This window comes from Cydia strobilella, chromosome Z (genome assembly GCF_947568885.1).
Source record: "Cydia strobilella chromosome Z, ilCydStro3.1, whole genome shotgun sequence".
Classification (NCBI taxonomy): Eukaryota; Metazoa; Arthropoda; class Insecta; order Lepidoptera; family Tortricidae; genus Cydia; species Cydia strobilella.
In genome coordinates this window covers 3,036,068-3,059,717 of record NC_086068.1, presented here as the reverse complement: position 1 = coordinate 3,059,717, position 23,650 = coordinate 3,036,068, and the positions used below count along the sequence as shown (strand labels likewise).

General features: G+C 39.4%; 1 protein-coding gene across 3 annotated transcripts in view; it reads right to left on the bottom strand.

Moving 5' to 3' along the window:
- Positions 1 to 23,650, bottom strand: part of LOC134754539 (adenylate cyclase type 6) — a 364,633-nt gene that overhangs the window by 95,885 nt on the left and 245,098 nt on the right. The window lies entirely within an intron of this gene.

The following is a 23,650-nucleotide window of genomic DNA, read 5'->3' as shown; positions in this document are numbered from 1 at the left end:
GCCGCCATCCGAGCTACATCGACGATTTGGGTTTTGGAGCGCAGCCTGGTGTTCCGGACTATTTTATAGTATATAAAAAAAAACTTTTTATACTTTTTTTATACTTTCCTGTAGACATCACAAAGTTAAGGGAATCTAAAGCTAATTTTTACGCAGCATCAGCACCCTTACACCGGCGCGATACATTTTTTCAATGCTTGAGGCTCAAATAAGTATGTTTTGTACAAGCTTTTATCGCTGACTGTACTTTTCTTTCCACAGGCAATTAATACTCATCGAGACAATCTAACAACCCCAAACACTATTAGTTCGCGTTGTTTTATCACAGAATTCAAATGGACACCTCCTGTCTCCATCATCAGATCAGCTCTATGTCATGATAATATTGAATTGTCATCCGAAGTTGAGAAGTGGGTCCAATTTAGCTTCCAAAATTTGACCCACACTAACAAAATAACTAACAGGGAAAGTTAAATAAAAGCTTGTAAAAACGGGATATATTATAGCCCAGTCGTTAACTTTTATTGTATTGTCCACAGAAGTGACCTTCTTTTTCATTGTGTTTGACCCAAATACGTCAATCCTTTATTTTACTATCATCGGCATTAATGTTCTATTATTTCCTTGCCTATTCATGTATTTCCTAGAATAATAAAACCAAAACAAGACGTGATAAAAAGTAAGATAAACATTTACTACTTAATCAATCAATTTTCTATACATATAAATGGGTGTGTCGTGACTGATTGATTCATCAACGCAGAGCCGAAATTATAAAAGATAGAAAGTTGAAATTTACACACCAGGTTGCATTTATAAAGTGTACACGTGATAAGAAGTTTTTATAAGTTCATCCCCTAAAAGGGTTAAAAGGGGTTGAAAAATTCATTGCAAATACTTTTTAACCTCTTAGGAAGGCATAATATTATAATTACAAAAAAAGTTATTTCAATGTTATTGAAAATTTAACCCATAAGAGGGTTAAAAAGGGGATGAAAGTTTGTTTGGGGTTTGGGGTTCAAATTTTATTTTAAGCTAGGAACTGGAAATTTCGTAAAAAAGAAAACTATTTTTAGCGTTTCTGAAAATTCATCCCCCAAGGTGGTGAAAACGGGGTTGAAAGTTTGTATGGAGATCAAATATTTTTTTGAGTGCGAGACTTGAGTCTTTGTACAAACGTAATATTACTAGAACACAAGAAAAATAATTTCAGCGTTTTCAAAAATTAATTCCCTAAAGGGTTAAAAAGGGGTTGAAAGTTAGTATGGGGTTCAAATTTTATTTTAAGCTTTGATCTTGATACTTCTTAAAAAGATATAAAAAGAGAAGAAAACTAATTTTAGCGCTTATCGAACTTCATCCCCCAAGATTGTGAAAAAGGGGTTGAAAATTTGTATGGAGATCAATCATTTTTGTGAGTGCGGGAATTGATTTTTTTAAAAAGCGTTTTAAAAAATTAATCCCCTAAAATAAATAAATGTATACATAAATACATATTATACATTGATCATATCATATGGTATATTTATTACCTTGCACATAGCTCCTTTTATGTCAGAGAACGTGAAGTATTTTCAATATGTAGCGAAATATAAATATAAGTAAACATCATAAAAGCATAGATGAATGGCAGAATATTGTCTACACGAACACTCCGTCATTGTTTTACTTGTGGTGTTTGTTTTCTTTGAGGAACAATATGTACCTACTTTCACGTGACTTTCACTTCAAAAGGGTTATATTCCACCGAACTTCCACTCAGTGTATCTTTTATAATAATATAATTATTGTCATAACATAAACAGGTGCTGTTTCACACTTAGCACCCGTTCAAATACTTATGTTTGTTCATTTTTTTTTTTTTTTTTATACCACGTCGGTGGCAATCAAGCATACGGCCCGCCTGATGGTAAGCAGTTACCGTAGCCTATGAACGCCTGCAACACCAGAGATATTACACGCGCGTTGCCGACCCTTTAAAAACCTGTACACTCCTTTTTTGAAGAACCCCATACTGTAGCCCCTCGGGAAAACCTCGGCAGGGAGCTCATTCCACAGCCGAAGCGTACGCGGGAGGAAATTCCTCTTAAACCGCACAGTACGCGACCATTTAGGTGCTAGGGTGTGAGGATGAACACCCTGCCGATGGCGAGCGGTGCGGTGATAGAAAGCGGCCGTTGGCATCATGTCAAACAATTCTTCAGAGCACAGCCCATTGTACAAGCGGTAGAACACACACAAGGAGGCGAAGTCTCTCTTAGACTTAAAGGTTCGATACCGCTTGTGAGTTTGGGATCGTCGACGATTCGTACAGCGCGCCTTTGGACTGAGTCGAAGGGTCCAAGCTGGCATCCAGGTGCTCCTGCCCAAAGGTGACAGCAGTACTCCATATGGGGTCTGACTTGCGATTTATATAGCAGCAGTCTTTGCCCCGGAGTAAAGTATCGCCGTGCTTTATTGAGCACACCGAGTTTTTTGGATGCCAGATCAGCCTTCCCTTCCAGGTGGCTACGGAATTGGACGTCACTGGAGATGTCGACACCGAGGATCCCAATACTCCCTGACATGGTAAGGGCTGTGCCTTCGAACTGTGGGACCACAGTAAATGGGGTTTTCTTAGCGGTAAACGCGCAAACTTGTGTCTTGGTGGGGTTGAATCGCACTAAATTGTCCCGGCCCCACACCGAAACTCTGGATAGAGTGCCCTCAATATCCGACACAAGCTTTTCACGACTCTCTAGCACCACGGAACGAGGGATGTTGGCACGGCCTGCGTAATAGGCATCCCCAGTACTGTCGTCTGCATAGCAATGAATGTCGTCGATAGACAACATGTCATTGATGTGCAGCAAAAACAGCGTTGGGGATAGCACAGAGCCTTGCGGAACGCCAGCGTTAATGTCCATGCTATTGGAGCAGCTTCCGTCTACTACGGCTCGTATGCGTCTGCCAGACAAAAAGCTAGCGATCCATTTGCATAGTCCCTCCGGCAATCCATAAGATGGTAACTTCGACAGGAGACCCCGATGCCAGACCCGATCGAACGCCTTCGCTATATCTAGGCTAACTGCCAATGCCTCACCTTGACTCTCAATGGCCGAAGCCCAGCGGTGAGTGAGATACACTAGAAGATCACCAGTCGAGCGACCGTGGCGAAAACCATACTGACGGTCGCTGATCAGGTCGTGTTCTTCTAGGTATCTCAGGAGCTTTGCGTTGATTATACGCTCCATGACCTTAGAGAGAAGGGAGGTAATAGCGATAGGCCTGTAATTCGATGGGTCCGATCTGTCGCCCTTTTTAGGCACAGGGTGCACAAGGGCCGTCTTCCACGAATATGAAACATGCCGTTTGTTGCTAGAGAGTGTGAAGAGACGCGCCAACACGGAACATAACTCAGGAGCACACTGCTTAAGCACAAGTGCTGGAATGCCGTCTGGCCCGCTCGACTTATGAACGTTTAGGGATAGCAACTCCCGCCGAATATCCCTCTGCGTGAATGAGATTTCGGGCATGGAGTATGCACACCGCGGGATGGTGGGCGGCACGGCGCTACCGTCGTCGTTCAAGGTCGAGTTCGAGGCAAAAAGAGTACCAAGAAGATCGGCTTTCTCTTTTGCACTGTGGGCCAGATCACCATCAGCTTTTCGCAGAGGTGGTAACGACGACTGACAAAAATTTCCCTCGGCAGCTTTGGCGAGCGACCAGAACGCGCGACTCCCAGAGGGATAGCCCGCTAGCTTGTCGCCAATTCTGCCGACGAAATCGTATTTAGCCCTGGCAATGGCTTTTTTACTGGACCTCGAGGCAGCGTTTAAGTCGCGTTTCACATCAGAAACGTTCGGATCCTTATTAGCTACGGCCTTGGTCCAAGCCCTGTAAGCGGCTTGCTTGCGAACTGTAGCCTCTTTACAAGGCCGATTAAACCAAGGTCGTCGCTTTGCTCCCGCTGCTATTACCGTGTTGGGAATGAAACAATCCATTCCCAGCAGTATGGTCTCGGCAACATTGGCTGCGCAGGAGTCAGGATCTTCTGATGTGAAGCAGAGCTGCCTCCATGGGTACGAAGCGTAGAATTCACGCAGTCCGTCCCAATCTGCTGATTTATATTGCCACACGCGTCGCGAGCTAGTTGGCCGTGGTGGATCGGGCCGCGCGCAAGGCGCCTGTGTCCGGACGAGGCAGTGATCGGACGAACCGAGAGGTGCATTCACTGAGATGGAATATCCGTCCGGACGTGTAGTCAGCAGGAGGTCCAGTAAAGAGCTAGTATGATCCTCGATGTCTGGTATTCTCGTGGGAGAATGTACCAGTTGCGAGAATCCATAGGCCAGAGAAAATTCGTGAGCAGACCTCCCCGCGTGGTCGGTGGACCGGGAACCAAGCCACTCAACGTGGTGGGCATTAAAGTCCCCTAAAATCACCAGCTCTGCGGAAGGGTACTGCTCTAGAAGTTTGTCAGTCGTCGATTGCAGGTTGTCGAAGAGCCGGGTTGTCTCCGTGTTTCCGCTATGAGACCTGTACAGGCACGCGTAGACACGAGTGTGGCCGCTGTAGTCCACACGCACCCACAGAACTGACAGGTCCCTGTCTTCAAAGGCATGGAGGCGGCGACAGCAGACCCCCTGCCGGGCATACATGCATACACCAGCGCGTCTCATGAACTTGTGTTCAAGTGTATAGCCGGGATATAGTAGGTATGCAGTGTCCGCCGGGCAGGATATCTGCGTCTCCGTTAGAAATAGGATGGTCGGCTGCGCAGATTCCAGGTGGTAATGGACTGCGCTCAAATTTGAGTGTAATCCCCTGATATTGCAGAAGTCCACTTGTGTGGAAGGGGATGCCGCTGAGAAACCATTTCTTTTTTTACCCTTATTTGCCATGTGTTGTTGTTGTTGAGTGTACAAAGAGGGTTCGGGGCGTTGACGGCTTAAGGGACAAGAGAACAGAACAGATCTGCCAAAGGAATATGTAGGGTAGTGCGGTTCACAGGCACGGCGTACGGAAGGGCCCCCGGTCCCCCCCTGGTGCAGCAGCCGGGTCCACTCCGGTCTCCTTCTCCGGCACGACTACTACATCAAGGATTTTACGCGAGGTTGGTGGTTCAGCCTCCCAGGGCGGAGATTAAGTAATCCCTGGGTTCGGGAACCCTACTGACCTGCGGGCGGCCAGCGGACAGCCGTTTCATCGGGTCTCCCTGATCGCCGCACCTGTACGCCGCGTCCATACAGTCCAAATGCAGTACCGTGAGTTCCGTAGGTCCCCCGTCGTCAACACACCGCACCCTCGTTGAGCTCTGGCAACCTTACTCACCGGCAGGAACACAACACTATGATTAGGGTCTAGTGTTATTTGGCTGCGGTTTTCTGTAAGGTGGAGGTACTTCCCCAGTTGGGCTCTGCTCTAGATCTGGAATGACATTCGCTGTGTTGTGCCCTACCACACAAAGCGAGATGACATTCACAGTGCCCATACCTCTCTTTTGGACGTACTTTAAGGACATACCCGGGTCCGGACGTAGTTTAAGGACATACCCCGGGTTCATGGTTTGTTCATTTCATATTATTTTTAGGTAACCATTTTCATTACCTAAATCACCAATGAAATACATTTTTATACCAGATTTCTCAAAATCGGTGCGACGCACAATTAATCTGTCAAAACGAGTGACGTCACGTGACGTTTCGACCAATGGCGTTGCATTTCCCCCACCAGCTTTTCGCGGGCAAATTTTTGTACTTTTTATTTATTATTTTAAGCATATAAATGATAACGGAAATGCATTTGTAACATTATATAACGGTAACCAACATTCGAATAAAAATATTTCGTTCAAATATGCATGAGGCTCAAAAAACAAAAGACATATAAACTTATACATTCTTACAACCTTAGGATTCTACAGACATTTTCTTTATAGAAAATATCGAAATGACGACGTAAAACAAAAAACGATCATCAGTTTATAATAATAGGGTTGATTTTTGATCGGTCACGATCCCATTTTTTCGCAACGTAATATTAGAAAGGATCAGTGTCAGATAAAATAAGACTGTGTGCTCAAAGAATAGCGTTTATATTCATTTGTTTGTTTATGCTATAAGCTTGTGTTTGAGGAAGGAATTGTTTGTAAAGTAAAATTCGTCTTCGTGTAAGTGGGGGTAAGGTTGTTATTTAAATGGGTTTATGTGGTAATATGGTTATATGTTTGGAAAGGGTACCGAAGATGATGGAATAGGCAAGATTTATTTTAATAAAACGGGACTGTGGCTAGGTTTTTGTGGCTCTGATTGATTTTATTTTACCTAGAAGGTATAATTTTTTTTTTTTAATGTAAGCCTTCTGTATGTTAAAGGGGCCCGCTGACTATCAGTCCGCCGGACGATATCGGCCTGTCAGTTGTTCGGAACTGTCAAATTTTTGTTCTAACTGACAGGCCGATATCGTCCGGCGGACTGATAGTCAGTGGGCCCCTTAACATAGGTAACAAGTGCGAGTCGGACTCGCGCACGAAGGGTTCCGTACCTTTACGCAAAAAAACCGCAAAAAAATCGCGTTTGTTGTATGGGAGCCCCACTTAAAAAATTATTTTATTCTGTTTTTAATATTTTTTGTTATAGCGGCAACATAAATACATCATCTGTGAAAATTTTAACTCTCTATCTATCACGGTTCATGAGATACAGCCTGTGGTGACAGACGGACAGACAAACAGCGTAGTCTTAGTAATAGAGCTCGTTCCCACTAAAACCGAAATGACAGAAAAAATCTATTTAACTGGACCTGCTCACAATATTTTACGAAAATCGGTTGAAAATTGCGACCGTAGAGAAGAAAATCCGGACATACGAAAGTAGTTTGCCCGAGACAAAACGGATAACAAAACGGTCGCCCCTTATCTTTTTTTAGGGTTCCGTACCCAAAGGGTAAAAACGGGACCCTATTACTAAGAATCCGCTGTCCGTCTGTCCGTCTGTCTGTCTGTCACCAGGCTGTATCTCGTGAACCGTGATAGCTAGACAGTTGAAATTTTCACAGATTATGTATTTCTGTTGCCGCTATAACGACAAATACTAAAAACAGAATGGGGCTCCCATACAACAAACGTGATTTTTTTTGCTGTTTTTTTCCGTAATGGTACGGAACCCTGGCCTTCGTGAGCGAGTCCGACTCGCACTTGTTTTGTTCAAGTCTGTTAAATATTAAATGAACCGGGTAGTTTTTTTTCGCTATTTGATGTTAGCCGACTAGCTAAAAATGTTTAGTATATATATTTAGTATAAGTATATACGAGTATGCTCTATAAAAATAAGTAATAAGCTCATTATCAGTTTACTTAAAGCAAAGAGGATATAATAAGATAGAGCGGTAATGTCATAGTAAATTTTGTAACCACTGTAAATTCACTGCCATCTATCGACATACTTTAAAACTAAAAATGAAGATTAAAAAAAATACGTTAAAATGTATTTAAATATGGATAATTTTTTTTTTATTTGCATTAATTATTTTTATATGATTTTGACCCATGTTCTTTCACTGGTATGCGTTAAAATTATAAATAACAAACGAAACAGTCAACGCCCTCTATACGAGTGTAGGCCAAAACTAGTGGCGCTTGTTTTTTTTATTTGCATTAAAAAACGTTCCTCGAAAATCACGAAAATTTGATTCTCGATCAGATGGCGCCACTAGTATTGGCCTACTCTCGTATAGAGGGCGTTGACGGTTTCGTTTGTTATTTATAATTTTAAAGCATATCAGTGAAAGAACATGGGTCAAAATGATATAAAAATAATTAATGCAAATAAAAAAAAACATTTATCCATGTTTAAATACATTTTATCGTATTTTTATAAATCTTCATTTTTAGTTTTAAAGTATGTCGATAGATGGCAGTGAATTTACAGGTGGTTACAAAATTTACTATGACAGTACCGCTCTATCTTATTATATCCTTTTTGATATCGCTAAATTTAATCTTATTAAACCAATAAAATTTCAAACAAGAATAATAAGAACAAAATCCTTCATAAATCTAAGGTAATATTGACGTAAAACTTGGGGGTAAAATTAAGGACCCCAGGGAAATCAGGCCGCTTACCCTTAGCGGGGTTAAAAAGTCCCCAGTAAGCTCGGGCGGATTTCACCCTCCCATACAAACGGAGTTTTGTTCTTATTTTAAAACTACGTGTTGGATTGTAATGAAACTTTGCACATATAACGACATGAGGTATATCTAGTCCTATAATTAGTTTATAAATAAATAAAATTTCTTTATTTTGGACAAATGCATTCATAGAGTGTTAATTAAGAGCGCGAGCGCGAGCGCACCTGCACAAGCGGCCGGCCGCCCCGCCATTACACCTACAATAAACTCAATAATGATAAGCGAAGTAACTGAGCGCGAAATCACTACACTAATGCGACAAATGAAAAATCGAACTAGTTCTGGCATAGACGACATTCCGTCAATACTGATTAAATTATGCATTACTGAATTGGCGACCCCGCTTAAATTATTAATAAACCAATCTTTTTGCGAAGGAGTATTTCCGGAACTGTTAAAGGTCTCAAAAATTAAACCTGTCTTGAAGCTGGGCGGTAAAGACAACGATCCAAGCCAATATAGACCTATTGCACTTTTACCGACCTTCTCCAAACTATTTGAAAAAGCCATGACCAAACGAATTTATAATTTTTTTGAAAAATATCAGATCTTTGACAAAAATCAATTCGGCTTCAGGAAGCGACATTCGACAACTCTTGCAATCTATAATTACATCCAGGAGATACTTGATTACCTAAACTCTAAAAAATATGCTGTAGGGCTTCTCCTAGATATGTCCAAAGCCTATGATCGTGTCTCCCATAACATTCTTCTCCGGAAACTATACGACATGGGCATCCGCGGTAACACCCATAATGGTTTAAGTCATATTTACAAAACCGCAAACAGTGCGTACAAATTGATTGGTTTTATAAAAACACGGGTGTAGTAAAGGCGATAACCTCACCAATGCGGACCACTACCTGCTCAATTCCTCAAGGAAGCGTGATCGGATGTGTCCTATTTCTGGCATATATCAACGATTTGCCTAAAATTATGGACTGCAAATGTGTGATGTTCGCGGATGACGTCTCTTTATTGCTAAATTGTGCGGATAGTACCGAGTGTAACGAGCGCCTTCCACAAATTACAGAAACTATAACGGAGTGGCTTTCAGACCACAATCTTGAAATTAATTTAAAGAAAACTAAAATAATGCAATTTAAGCCTATTCAAAAAAAATCACTGCAAATGTCATTACAAACAAAAAACGAAAATATAGAGGAAGTAAATGAATTTAAGTTATTAGGAATTAAAATAGATACAAGTTTAAACTGGAAATCACATATCGAAAATATAAAATCTAAATTATCGAGCTTTATATATGCGTTGAGTGTGCTCAAGGTCAACACTAACTTGGAGACCGCCCTGTCAGCATATTTTGCGTTTGCGCACGCAAGGCTCCAGTACGGTGTGATTCTGTGGGGGGCCAGCACTGATGTAAATCAACTATTCCTAATGCAGAAGAAATGTATTCGCATACTTACCAACACGCATATACCAGATAGTTGTCGACCGCACTTCGCTGCATTAAACATTCTCACGTTACCCTCTATATATATTATGGAAGCGGCACTCTTTGTTAGGAACAATTCGCATCTATTCACAAAAAAAGTTGTTAACTCGCAAAGAAGGCAAAATAATAAAATTGAAATACAACTACCCCCAACAAAATTAGAAATGTTTAAAAAAGGCCCTTATTACCGATGCATACTTGTAGCAAACAAACTTCCCGAAAAAATTATAAACGAAATCGAAGACAATGTGTTCAAGAGGGAACTAAAAAATTTGCTTCTCAAAAAATGCTATTATTCCATAGACGAGTACCTGAATGATGAATCTTTGCCCAAATAAAATAATAATAATTTAAATTATATAAAAATACCTAAAATGATAATCTACATTACATTTAAATTAAATACATCTACTTATAATATTATATATTGAATGAATGGTAAATTAAATTAAATATATTTAATGCAAACTTATTAATGCTACTGTGGGAATGTATTTAACAACAAATTGTGTAATAAAGATAAAATAAATCAATACTTATATGTACCTATTGAAATAGTACCCAATTAAGTACATAATTGATTATAATAAAATAAAATAAAAATTATAATAAAATAATAAGTAATTAATATAATAAAATAAGTATAAAATAATATATATGCGTTATTGATATAAATGCGTTAATTTTAATTTATGTACCTAGTTATAGTTTAGTTTTAAGAAATACTTGCTGTGCCCTAACAGGGTTCATGTGTGAACGTACCCTAATGTAACATCTGTTTTGTACCACATGATAATAAGCAATAAATGAATTATGAATTATTATTATTATGAATTAATACTACAAGCAAAATCTTAATCTAGTGTTAGTATTTAATACAATAGGTACCTACTTATATTATAAATTGAACTACACTTTTAATTTGCTCGGTCCAGTGCTTGAGGATCGGACAATCAAACCTATCGGCAATTTCTCTTAGAATGCTGTTGGGACTACATCCAGGGGGGTGTCACTGCGCAGTATAGGTATATTTGGCCGGCGCACCGCCCGGGCAGGTGTATGGCAGTGGGCTGCCGCTCGCGCAAAATTGAAAATACGCAATGGCTTCGAAACCTAAATCGCGATCTAATCTGTATAAAAGATAATGTTCTGTTTACGGATGTCTGAATAAACGGAAGAACAAGGAAGCAGAAAAAACATTTTTTTTTTAATTCCGGACTACATTGACCGACATATTTTCAAAGTAAAGTAAATTACTTATTCTTCTGTAGCATACCTACTTCCGTGAGAATCAGACATACTATCTCCGGCTAAAAATTTTATGTTTACGTTTGTAATTCCTACATATTTATCTTAAAAATAATAAATCTGTAGGTATAGGTACAAAAACTTGTCAAGTGACAACCCCGTGCCGACACTCGCAGCTCGGTCATAAAACTGCGGCGCGCAAAGAAGATTCACGGTTCGTGCGCGGTTATAAGTTTCAATTTTGCTTGCAGGCGGCGAGTGTAGGTATAATTTTGTACCTAAATCTGGCTTTTGTGAAGGAGTGAATTTTCTGTACGGTAGTACTATTAGTTATTCTGTGGTAATATAGTCTCAAAACTATCCGTGCGAGCTGCCACAAACATGCCCGATGCAGAGCACCTGCTGGGCAGTCCCATCAGCATTATAAAATAATTGTTTATATAGCTTCAGTTTGTAAAACGAAGAAAATAGAGCAAAAAGAAATTTTTGTGTGAAAAATTTAAATTCGCTGTATTTTTTTAACTTTGGTATCTGAAGGTACACAAACTAATTACAGACCTAGATATACCTTAAGGGGCCCACTGACTATCAGTCCGCCGGACGATATCGGCCCGTCAGTTGTTCGGAACTGTCAAATTTTTGTTCTAACTGACAGGCCGATATCGTCCGGCGGACTGATAGTCAGTGGGCCCCTTTATACTATTGTATGTACATAGTTTCAGATCAATCTAGCTAGTCGTTTTAAAATGAGAGCTTAACTACTTTTGTATGGAGAACCGAGCTTGCTGGGGACTCTTAAGCGGGTTTGACAGGGCTAAGGCCAGATTTAAACGTACGTAATTTTAAATTACGTACTAAATTACTAATTAAGTCATGTTCCCCGTAATATATAATTTATCACTTATTATAACCTGTCCAACAATGTCCGGCTGTCACCAGGCTGTATCTCATGAACCGTGATAGCTAGACAGTGAAATTTTTCACAGATGATGTATTTCTGTTGCCGCTATAACAACAAATACTAAAAAAGTACGGAACCCTCGGTGGGCGAGTCCGACTAGCATGTTCGGTTTTTATTAATTAATTCAAGGATTTTTTTAGGCATACGGTGAAATTGCACTTATATTGTACAGAATAGGGAACTCTATCTCACCAATTTTTATCGAAATCTGCCAAAAACAGAACAAACGTGATTTTTTTGCCGTCTTTTGCGTAATGGAACGGAACCCTTCGTGCGCGAGTCTGAATCGCACTTGGCCGGTTATTTGGTATACCTATTTTTAAAATGGCGGAGCCATACATTCATTCAGTTTTAAATTATGCTCGCTAGTTTATTTATTTACAATATTACATTAACAATATTAGTAGGGATATAAATGCTGAGTGGGAGTTATTGAAATCCAACAAATACTTACCGGGTGTATTTGTTGGATTTCAATAACTTCCAGGCAGCATTAAAGGGGCCCACTGACTATCAGTCCGCCGGACGATATCGGCCTGTCAGTTGTTCGGAACTGTCAAATTTTTGTTCTAACTGACAGGCCGATATCGCCCGGCGGACTGATAGTCAGTGGGCCCCTTTATATCCCTACTTTTTTTAAATCTTTATTAGAAAAAGGGTTTTTTCACAATATCCCTACTTATTATACAGTCGTGATTTGTTATAAACTAATTTCCTGTTCCCTGTCAACCCATTTCACCAGCTGAACTGTGAATATTATTACTTACAATATATATTATATACCTACGTGTTTATATATTATAATGTTAGGGATACCGGTCAGATTTCCTATTTTATGTGACAGCGACAATAAAAATCTTCTTCTTCTTCTTTTAAAATTATGGCTTCAGCCCAGTGGGACTATTTCGCCAGTATCAAGGTATTAAGAGGTTTAAAAACGACAAAAATTGTACGGTTGTACAAGACAGTGTACGGTGATTTGTTAGCTCTTGTAAATCGATAGTTAGACTTTACAAGAAGCACGTGGACTACCGGCCGTTGACTCCAAAATGGTGGTTAAACGCGCTTCAAAATTAATTCTCCATTCACTGCACACTACCACATTAGTTTACTGTATAATAAGCTATCGATATTACACTTTAAACAATATTAATGAGCAAAAAACAAAGTAATTAATCACGATGCTAACTATCAAGATGGCGCTCGAACCGGAAGTCCCGACAATAAAAATACTCAGTTGAAATTCGTGACACGTACAGTCGTCGTCAATAGAACTTGCAAATAATATAAACAAACCATTTTACCTTTTTCGTACGTTTCGTTAGGACCATGGAGACTATATAAAGGAGCCAAATCTCTATGTATGAAAAGTGTCCATCAAAAAACAGTAATTAGGCGGCGCCACCATACACCGAAATACTACCAAAAACAACCTACGTAATTTGGTCGGGTTATTTGTTGCTTTATATGGTTCATGGTATACTCATGTCCTAGAGCCTAACTAGCGCCACCGGAGAGATTAGGAACTATTATTTGAAACTGAAAGCGGAAACTTTTGCAACAATTCTGTCATAAGAGATTGGCATCCTTTCTATACCATCCATAACTCAGAGATGGAATACGTCACACGTAAAGTCGTCGTCAATAGAACTTGCAAATCATGGAGACTGTATAAAGGAGCCAAATCTCTATGTATAAAAAGTGTCCATCAAAAAACAGTAATTAGGCGGCGCCACCATACACCGAAATACTACCAAAAACAACCTACGTAATTTGGTCGGGTTATTTGTTGCTTTATATGGCTCATGGTATACTCATGTCCTAGAGCCTAGCGCCACCGGAGAGATTAGGAACTATTATTTGAAACTGAAAGCGGTCACTTTTGCAACAATTCTGTCATAAGAGATTGGCATCCTTTCTATACCATCCATAACTCAGAAATGGAATACGTCACTTGCAAATAACCATTTTACCTTTTTCGTACGTTTCGTTAGGACATTCGGAATCGCGGAAATGTCAAATTTGACATGACTTTCTTAAATATCTCGTTATCGTTTCTGTTTCATACCTAGTTCATTGTTCGAATTGGCTCGATAATCATTATAGTTTACTTAGTTATTTATTCCCCGTTTGTTAACATAACTCATGGCACATACAGTCATTCTCGTGGAGCCAATAAACCGGCATATAAAGGTACAAAAATAAACAACGAACCTACAATGGCGTGACTTTCAATATCGCCTTTCGATTGACCTTAGCACTTGACTTAATATCTGGGCCAATAAAGACACCGCACAAAATCGCGTGCAATGGAGAACCGACAAGGAGGACAAGGAGGGCCGACCCCAAGTAAATGGGAATAACGGTCGAGGAATATAATAAATAAAAAAAATATTGGGCCAAGAGTGCCCTGGTCGTAGACAAAAATAGCTGAGAATCCGTTTTTAAACGTCGCGGCGTGACGATAACAAACCAAAGACCAGCGCTGGCTAGCATTACCTATACTGAGTTGGGTCCATTTCGTGATGCGCTTTTTAATGTCTGTACATGTTCGTACTTATAGACATATATAAAGACCGTAAAGACCGGTCTTACGAGCACTACGAATGGGGCCGATACATTCGAGTCAAAATCGCATTTAGTTACACCAGCGCGATCAGTCGTGTGGCGAATTGCGCAGTGGAAAGGCGTCACCATTGGTGTAAACAAAGTATAAGCGTATGCATACAATTCCGATCGAACACCGACGCCTTTCCACTGCGCAATTCGCCACACGACTGAGCGCGCTGGTGTGACTAAATGCGATTTTGACTCGAATGTATCGGCCCCATTCGTAGTGCGCGTAAGGCCGGTCTTTACGAAGTAATACATATGTCTATGTTCGTACATGTTTTGTGATTGTCACGAATAAATGTAAAATATATCTTTTTGTAGTGATGTAATAGGGATAAGTTACGAATATAAGTTATATTTTTAGGTTAAAGTTTGCTGAAATGTAATCAATTCGAGCCGGATTTTAGCTTAAGATTGATGTTTTCACTGTTTTTATAATTTACTTTATAAAATGAGTGACGTGAACGTCATAATCACATCAGTTACGCGGCGGCTAAAGTCACTTATTCGGGGCATTTTCTATGAAAAGGGACCTTATTGTCGATGGCGCTTACGCCGCACAGCGTCGCGCGGCATTGTCTTTATATCGGAGCATCGTTAATAATGGCGTAAGCGCCATCGCCAATAAGGTCCCTTTTTATATAAAATAAATCAATTAATAAATAAATAATTTTATCAAGCAAATTGTCAGATAAAGCGGCGGCAACAAGGACACTGCAACAGTTAATTATGCAGCTGCAATCATCTTAAATCATCTAGTAGACTATTAGTCTCCGGGCTCCTAAGGGTGCAATCCGGGCTCCTAAGGGTCCCCGGCAAGCTCGGTTCTCCATACAAACGTAGTTACGCTCTCATTTTAAAACGAGCAGCTAGTTTGCTCTGAAACTTTGTGCTTACAATCGGATAAAGAATATCTATGTCTGTAATTAGTTTATGTAGCTTTAGATACCATAGTTAAAAAAATACAGCGAATTTAGGTTTCTCATACAAAACTTGTTTTTGCTCTATTTCGTTTGTTTTATAAACTGGAGCTATATAAACTAATTACAGACCTAGATATACCTCATATCATTGTATGTGCAAAGTTTTATTACAATCCAATCTGTAGTTTTAAAATGAGAACTAAACTCCGTTTGTATGGGAAGGTGAAATTCGGCCGAGCTTGCCGGGGACTATTAAGATTATGATTATATTAAGATAAGGTTGAGATAAGAAAGATTTTAACCATGTTTTTCTGAGGCCAAAACAAGGAAAAAAGGTTTTTTTAGTTTAGGTGAATTTAAGCAATAACCATTTTTTTATTTTTTATTTTTTTTGAATATATTTGTACATACAAAGTTAATTTTGTTAGTAAAACTATTATTTAAAGTGAGTTGGTACTTTATTTTTCGTAAAATCTAGTTTTTGCAAAGTGTTTCTTGGCACTTTTTGCTTCCTGTTAATAAGGATATTTCGACTAGGCCCCATATGGGCAACATCGCCATCAAAAAGGCGTTAAGAAACAAGTAACTATTTTTTTTAATATGGGTATTAAGTCTGTACTCGTAACCTAGGTAAATTCCAGAAAAGTTTATGGAACATTTTATTCCTTAAATATGATCAGCGGGGCTTAGATGGACGGCTGTCTATCATTTGTCACCATACCTGTCACGCTCTAACAAAGTGCGAAAGTGACGCATGATATGACAAGTGACAAAAACGCGACCATGATACCGGTGCAGGAATACACTATATTGTCTTCGGTTACCGCGATAGTTACTCATGAAATACAAAACGAAACGAAACGAAACGCGGGTTCGAAACGTCGGGACGTATTATAAATTCAATATACGCGATATAATCCATTTTCATAGTTTTATTTCAGGAATACACTGTTAGTCTTTCGGGTTCCTTGTGAGCACGTTGTAATTATGAATATGAAATCAATGAGAAATCCCTAACAAACAAACAAAAGAAAAAACAGCTCAAAACGTTAATTTGTTTATGAACAAAATTAAACAGGGGCCATGCAGAAATTCGAAGCTAAGTAATTTGTTTTCCTTGTTCCCTGTTCCCGAAAGTTGAGAGTATGGGATAATGGAATGCTTGCAATTCTGATTTGGGCCTCAATTAGCGACATTAAGAAATTAATTACGCAAAGCGCTGGTGACCTAGCGGTAAGAGCGTGCTACTTGCCATCCGGAGATCGCGGGTTCAAATCCCGGCTCGTACCAATGAGTTTATCGAAACTTATATTCGAAATATAATTTGATGTTTATATACCAGTCGCTTTTCGGTGAAGGAAAACATCGAGGAAACCAGACTAATCCCAACAAGGCCTAGTTTCCCCTCTGTGTTGTAAGGTCAGATGGCAGTCGCTTTCGTAAAAAACTAATTATAGTTGCCAAGCGGACCCCATGCTCCCATAAGCCAGGCCAAATAGCCGGGATAACGTGAGGAAGATGAGACACGAATACTATAGCCTAACCACGATTGCCGTTGCACCTTATTAGCAGTGTCAAAGCTGGTGGTAGCCGTACTGGTCATATTGGGACCGTGCACGACGACAGCGCCACACAGCGGTTGCAAATATAGGCCCGTATTGTCACAACTATATGTTATTAATGACATAAAAATATACAAATATAAGCATTAGGTAATAAATCATAAGCCTGCAATAATTTAAATGTCTGTAATCTGTACAATTCCAAAATGCGGGTACCACGGATGTTGCTTACATAATCTCGTATGTCAAGGTGTTTCGGCAGAAAACGCCCTGGCAGACTTATATATTCCTGAAGAGAAGGTTCATATCTACCGACTGGAATTGGTTTTATGCTGGTATCAGATGGGTTAATTTAGGGGTCCCGATGGTCACCTTTGAGAGCTTATGCCAAGCACTTCCGGCAGGAATCATACTGGCAGATTTCGCTTTTCTGTATCTACCAGTAAATTTCTAACTGATGCCATAGCTATTATTGCAGTATCAGATGGGTTAAATGACCCCCCCTTTTTCGCACCGGAAGTGGCTATCTTTTTTGTACTTTCGGCAAGTTCCGACGTGGCAGACTATCAAATTCGGACTTAGCATCACTTTTATGGGAAACCATTGTGCATCTCATCGCGGTATCACGTTGGTTCGAAACTTTACTGCCGGCTCTTCTACCATAAGGTTTTGTGTAAATTGGTTGAAATATGATGTTTGCTAATGAAGTGAGAAAAAAATCACGCTGGATAAGAGCTTTAATCGAAAACGCTGCCCGATCCGTTTGAGATATAACAACACAATGTATCGTGGAATTGTCTCTCTTTCGTTGGCCTACGAAAAAGTCCGCGATGGTGTAAGTCTTTCTTTTAAGGATAAATGACTATACCCATTCTTATCTTCTACAAAATGATATCATTAGGCGGTCGGCGCGCTCGATCCCGAAAATTTGTACGGGAGCGCTTATGTGTGGTGCCTTCAATTGTCTTATGTGCTCCAATAGTAGACCCACACACTCTTACGTCTGCGTTTCACGGCCAGTATTCGTGCAAAATTAAAAATGAACATAAATCTAGCTTTGGTGGTGTAACTAGGTAATTATAGCACAGGCCGGAAACGCTATACATCAAAAATCACTTGCGTTTCTATGTGTGAACGGCACGTCTGTACACGCGGCATGCGTCATTGTGTGTTGCTTAAAAACAGTACTGAGCGGCCGGCAAAAGGTCTTCAATCTGCTGTCTCGGGGCGAGGTAATTCGAATCAGGGCGGGGCGGTGCGTGGCCGTTATGTATGATAATACTATTACTTATTCTGTGATTATAGTATAAAATTGTGTAAAATACAACTCGCTTGTGCTGCTCATATCGTAGCATTTTACAAGTAAAATCGCACCTATGTATTGTGACCTTGCTCTTTGCCACCGCTTCATAATGGTGCTCCTACATTGGCTGTTAGAAAATGTTTTACAGCATCGTGTGACAGGGACAACATGATAGCATTGATAGTGTTCTATCATGTTGTCCCTGTCACACAATGTTATATAACATGGTATAACAACCAATGTGGTGTCTGTGTTGTCTGTAGGCAAGACTTAATTAATTCCGGTTTAATAGTAAGCCGAGCCGAGAGAACTGATAAAGCTTGATAAAAGCTAGATAAAAGCGCCGGGGCTTAGTTAAAGTTCTAGCAATATAGCACTTTATAAAAGCGACCACTTTTTAATATCCTGTACAGTAAAAAGTAGGTACAAGAGCGACAACAGAATATAATATATAGACAAAGCTTTAATTGCTTTGATTGTTGACGAAGTTTTTATTGGCTAAAATACAATTCCATATGTCAAACAGCGATAGCAGGAGAGGAATGGAGAAAGAGTGCAATGGACAGAGGCCTGGCATAAGCTGGAGGAGGCCTATACCCAAGAAGGGGTTCCGATCAATAGTCTCTTCTTCCTGCCCTTATCCTACGTTATGTGGGGTCGGCACAACATGTTTTTCTCTTCCATTCTCCTCCATCTTTCGTCACCTCAGCACTCACTCCTTTCTTTCTCATATCCTCTTTCACACAATCCATCCATCGCTTTTTGGGTCTACCATACGCTCTCCGTCCATCAACATTCATCCCTAACATTCTTTTGCCTATATGGCATTCATCCCTCCTCATCACATGCCCATACCACGCTAACGGGTTCCGATCAATAGTATCAGTTCAAAATAAATATGTAAATAAACATACAAAAATTAAATAAAAAGTTATAAACTATAATTTATATAAATATACTTAATTAAAATTCAAGCAGCATTGCAAGCATAGAAATGTCACGGTGGCATGGGTACCAGGACACCAGGGGGTGACAGGAAATGAGAAAGCGGACGAGCTAGCGAGGATAGGGGCGGAGACGGAATATATAGGTCCGGAACCGGCTCTGCCTATGTCAGCGGATGTCACAAAGGGAGTCATCGAGAAGGTAAAAGAGATGGAAGCACAGAGAGAATGGGTAGAAGAAACTGGATGCAGACAGTCGAAGATGATGATTAAACAGGAGAACCAGGTATCTCTTGAAACTAGGTAAGAGCAGTTTGAGACTGTTAACAGGTATTATTACAGGTCATAATACTCTCAATAGACACCTTAAGATAATGAGAATCAGTGCAGACGCCTCCTGTCCACACTGTGGTAGGGAGGAAACTAGCTTACACTTACTAGCAGAATGTACTATGTACGCAGCACCGCGTTATAATACATTCGGTAGAGACACACTAGAAGAAAACGAACTAAAGGATATCGAACTTAAAGATGTCCTTCTGTTCTGCAGGAAAACAAGAAGATTTGAGGAGAATGGTGTGGGAATGCCGCCGGGACAGTAACCTGCAGCTCCAACTACAGGGAATTGGGCTAAATGAACACGACATGTGATCGACAGCCCGCCTGCTTCCAGCCGGGCGTCCCTACACTACATCTACATCTAATTAAAATTCATGTAAAAAGAAAATATGATGATTGGAAATAAAAGGGCTTTATAATATTATAATATAAAGCAACTAGCTATAGGCTATAGCTTCTTGTTCTCCCAAATCGCTTTGTGGTCCCAGTGGACCACAAAGCGATGCGAAGCGAGCGAGTGGAGTGGATGAGAAGACGTGGTAATAGAAACCAATACTTGTTATTTAGATATTACGTAGCAAAATAGGGTCGGCAACGCGTATGTAACTCCTTTGGAGTTGCAGGCGTACATAGGCTACTGCTTAACATCAGCGGGCCGTATGCTTGTTTGCCACCGACGTAGTATAAAAAAAAATCGTTACCGGGCTTTTAAAGACGTTTCACTCACGTTTCACGTCAAAAATTGTAGGCGACAAGATAGCGAACCTGGAGTCGTAGCGAGTCGTAGCACGGTACGCTTATCACCATGCCTGTCACGTTCTAACAAGTATGTGAGTGCGAAAGTGACGGACTTAGTGAAAGGGGAAACCATACTGCGCGGGCTGCTATTGTGTGTTCCCGACACTTACTAGGCCGGTTTTAACACACTTATAAACTTACTGTACAGGTGTAGTGCATGATTGTTTTCCATCGTATTTGCTCGGTAACTTTCGTTTTTCTCATGCTACTTCAGTCAACCTCAGCACAGATTAATAATAGTATACTCTCTAACAAAACGCGTTTATTACGACAAATATGGCCGCTAGGTGGCGCAAGCGCGAACAGCGGGCTTAGCACGATAGCATTTTTATCGCCTGTCACGTTCTAACAAGTAGGTAAGTGCGAAAGTTACAGGCATAGTGACAGGTGATAAAAATGCGACCGTGCAGCCCGCAGGCGTCCGTTCCGTAGCGGTGCGTGGCAACTAAGTACTAGACAGCAAAATTAATGTGGGCCGCATGTACTTGTAGCGACGCGACGAAATCGCGGAGTGAGCCACGCCTGACCTCAGTACCTTTTGTCCCGAGACTGACTGAAGTAGCAAGACACGTTTGTACGTTTCCGTGAAAATACGATGGAAAATAATTATGCACATCTGTACATACTTATTATTATGTAGATATGTCTTAATGGAATCCTTCCGATTTGATCCAAATTCGGGGCCTTTCTGTAATTCTGCTTATCGAATGTTCCCGCAATTTCTTTGATAGGTACGAAGAATTATTTCTTGCCAATCTCCCTAGTCTGCTTCAATCAACATCAAAAATATAAATCCTAAGAGAACAAATCCAGTTAGTTAACTTACATACCGGCCGTTGAATAATAAACCCTAAATATACACCGTTAAAATCCATTTCCATTTGAAAATACTCATATTTTTTTGTAACCATTTACCGGAGCTAGCCATATCATCAAAAGAGCTTAAGTATAGATGAGCGCATTTAATTTTCAACTTAAATTCAAGCGCCTTAAGGTCGCGATTCGCGATGCTGATTATAGTATTTATGACGTTTTTGTTTTGAGGAAGAAATGTTAAATAAGAGAAATTACGCAGCATTTTCTCAGAAATCACGAAAAAGCTACTAGCAAAATCGCACCAGATTTAGATATATATTAGTGTTATAAGGAGTCGCATATACGTGATAGAAACGTTTCTATCACTGGAAAAAGGCCACAGTTTTACAGCTATGTAATGGTATATCATGTGTATTTCGGTAACGGTTATCACTATTTGGATGTATATCCGCGATATTTCAATGTTATATGGATCTGTTTGGTGGTATATCAATGATGTGCGGATCACTATAGCACTAAATAATGATATAGTAGCAACCGCGATGCTGATTATTATGATGCTTGTTGATGGTTTAACGTTGAATGAGATTCTGATATATCACGCAACCAGTGCTCGACTAAGTAAAAAAAACAAAGAACGATAAAAAAGTGCAACAGTATTGCATGGTAGGTTTTATAAGTGGTTTATAGTCAACATAATTTTAGCTCGCAGTATGTAGTACGTGCATATAACAGTTATTTACCTTGCGCTGAAAATTTTATTAAGTTAATCAACATATCATATTATTAGTGTTTTTTTCAGACATTTATTTAAATATTTCTGCCTAAGGCATGTTATGGTTATTTATATATCACGGATATACAGTTTTCTGCCACCATCATTAATAAATCTTTAGTTCCTCAAAAAATCTTAAAATCTTAAGTAAAACCTCTAACTAATCATAATTGCCGGTATAGGAATATAGGTATTAAAAATATCTATATTTAATATCTTTTTAGCTTAATTGCGTGAAAGAATGGTGTTATTATTGGATATTGATTGCTTTTTAAGCAGGACTGATTTCAAGAAAACGTTTCTCAATTATATTGAAATCAAATTGAAATATCTTCATTTTCCACAATAGCATCCAAATCATAATGAAGAAACAAATATGTAATGAAATGTTAAATTAGAAAATCTACATAATTAATTCTTTTCCATTCAGTCATTCGTTCAGTTATAAAAAGTATATAATGGCGGCTTTTTGCATTTCTTGTGCTAAATGCCACAAGAATCCTAACCCTACTAATAATAGTAAAGATCTATGAAGTGTGTAAGATAAATAAAGTCTAAGAAAAAACGCGTCTCGGAAAATCAAGAAAGATGGCGCCATACCTTTGGCTATATGCTCGTGTAGGTGGCGACACCGTTTCATAGTTAAGAATTTGACATGGGTCAAAGTCATCTGGCGTTCTAAAAGTTTTAATTCTTTGTCAAAAAATGGCAGTAAATTTACTGACTACAAAATTGACTATGTCAATAAGCCTCTTTACTATCTATTGAATTTATTCTCTTTGGTTGTACATACTTCGCCTTAAACATGTGGTAAGAGTATTAATAGTGTAGAATCGCAAATCTGATGAAACAAGATTGTGAAAAAAATAATGTCTGTGAAGAATAACGCCTGTGATAAAATTCAGCTGTGTGGAATTCATATTGTGTAGAATCGTGAATAGGAAGAAACAAGATTGTGAAGAAATAATGACCGTGAAGTATAATGCCTGTGATAAAATTCCGCTGCGTGGAATTCATATTGTGTAGAATCGCGAATAGAAAGAAACAAGATTATGAAGAATTGATAACTGTGAAGAATAACGTATGGGATAAAATTCAGCTGCGCGGAATTCATATCGTGCAGAATCGCGAATAGGAAGAAACAATAACGGCATAAACATCGAATAATCCGCCTCTATAAATTCTCTTTACAGTATTTTTTAGTGTTATTTCATTCCTATTACTTCCTTTTTACGGTTTCAGTCTCTTTATTTAATACACGGGGCATTCAATGAGAAAATTTAAGACGCTATTTTAAAACTTTTTTCGTAACATATTTCGACTACAAAACAATCAATTTAAGATTGAAATTTGCTTGCTTCCTTTTCTGGAGTTATGTCGTTTTGGTTAAAAATAACTTTTCCCGTTTTCAATATTTCAGTAGGATTTTTTTTGAAATGAAAAGGGAGTGCTTATGAATGTAACCAAAAGGTCTATTATTGTTCGGCCGAAGTGTCTTTTCGTGGTTATTTTGCAATAAAATTACATATAAAATAAAATAAAATTACACTTCTTATTACCGAGTATGATTTTGTAAATAAAGAAAACGTTTTTAAACGCCAACGCCAAAACCGGGACCGACCCCGAAATCGCGAAAATTTGGCGGTTTCATACATTTTGTCTGGTGCGTTTTCAATGGGAGGGTAATTTTTTTTTCTCGCGATTTCGTGGTTGGTCCCATAGTAAAAGTTGCTGAGTATAAT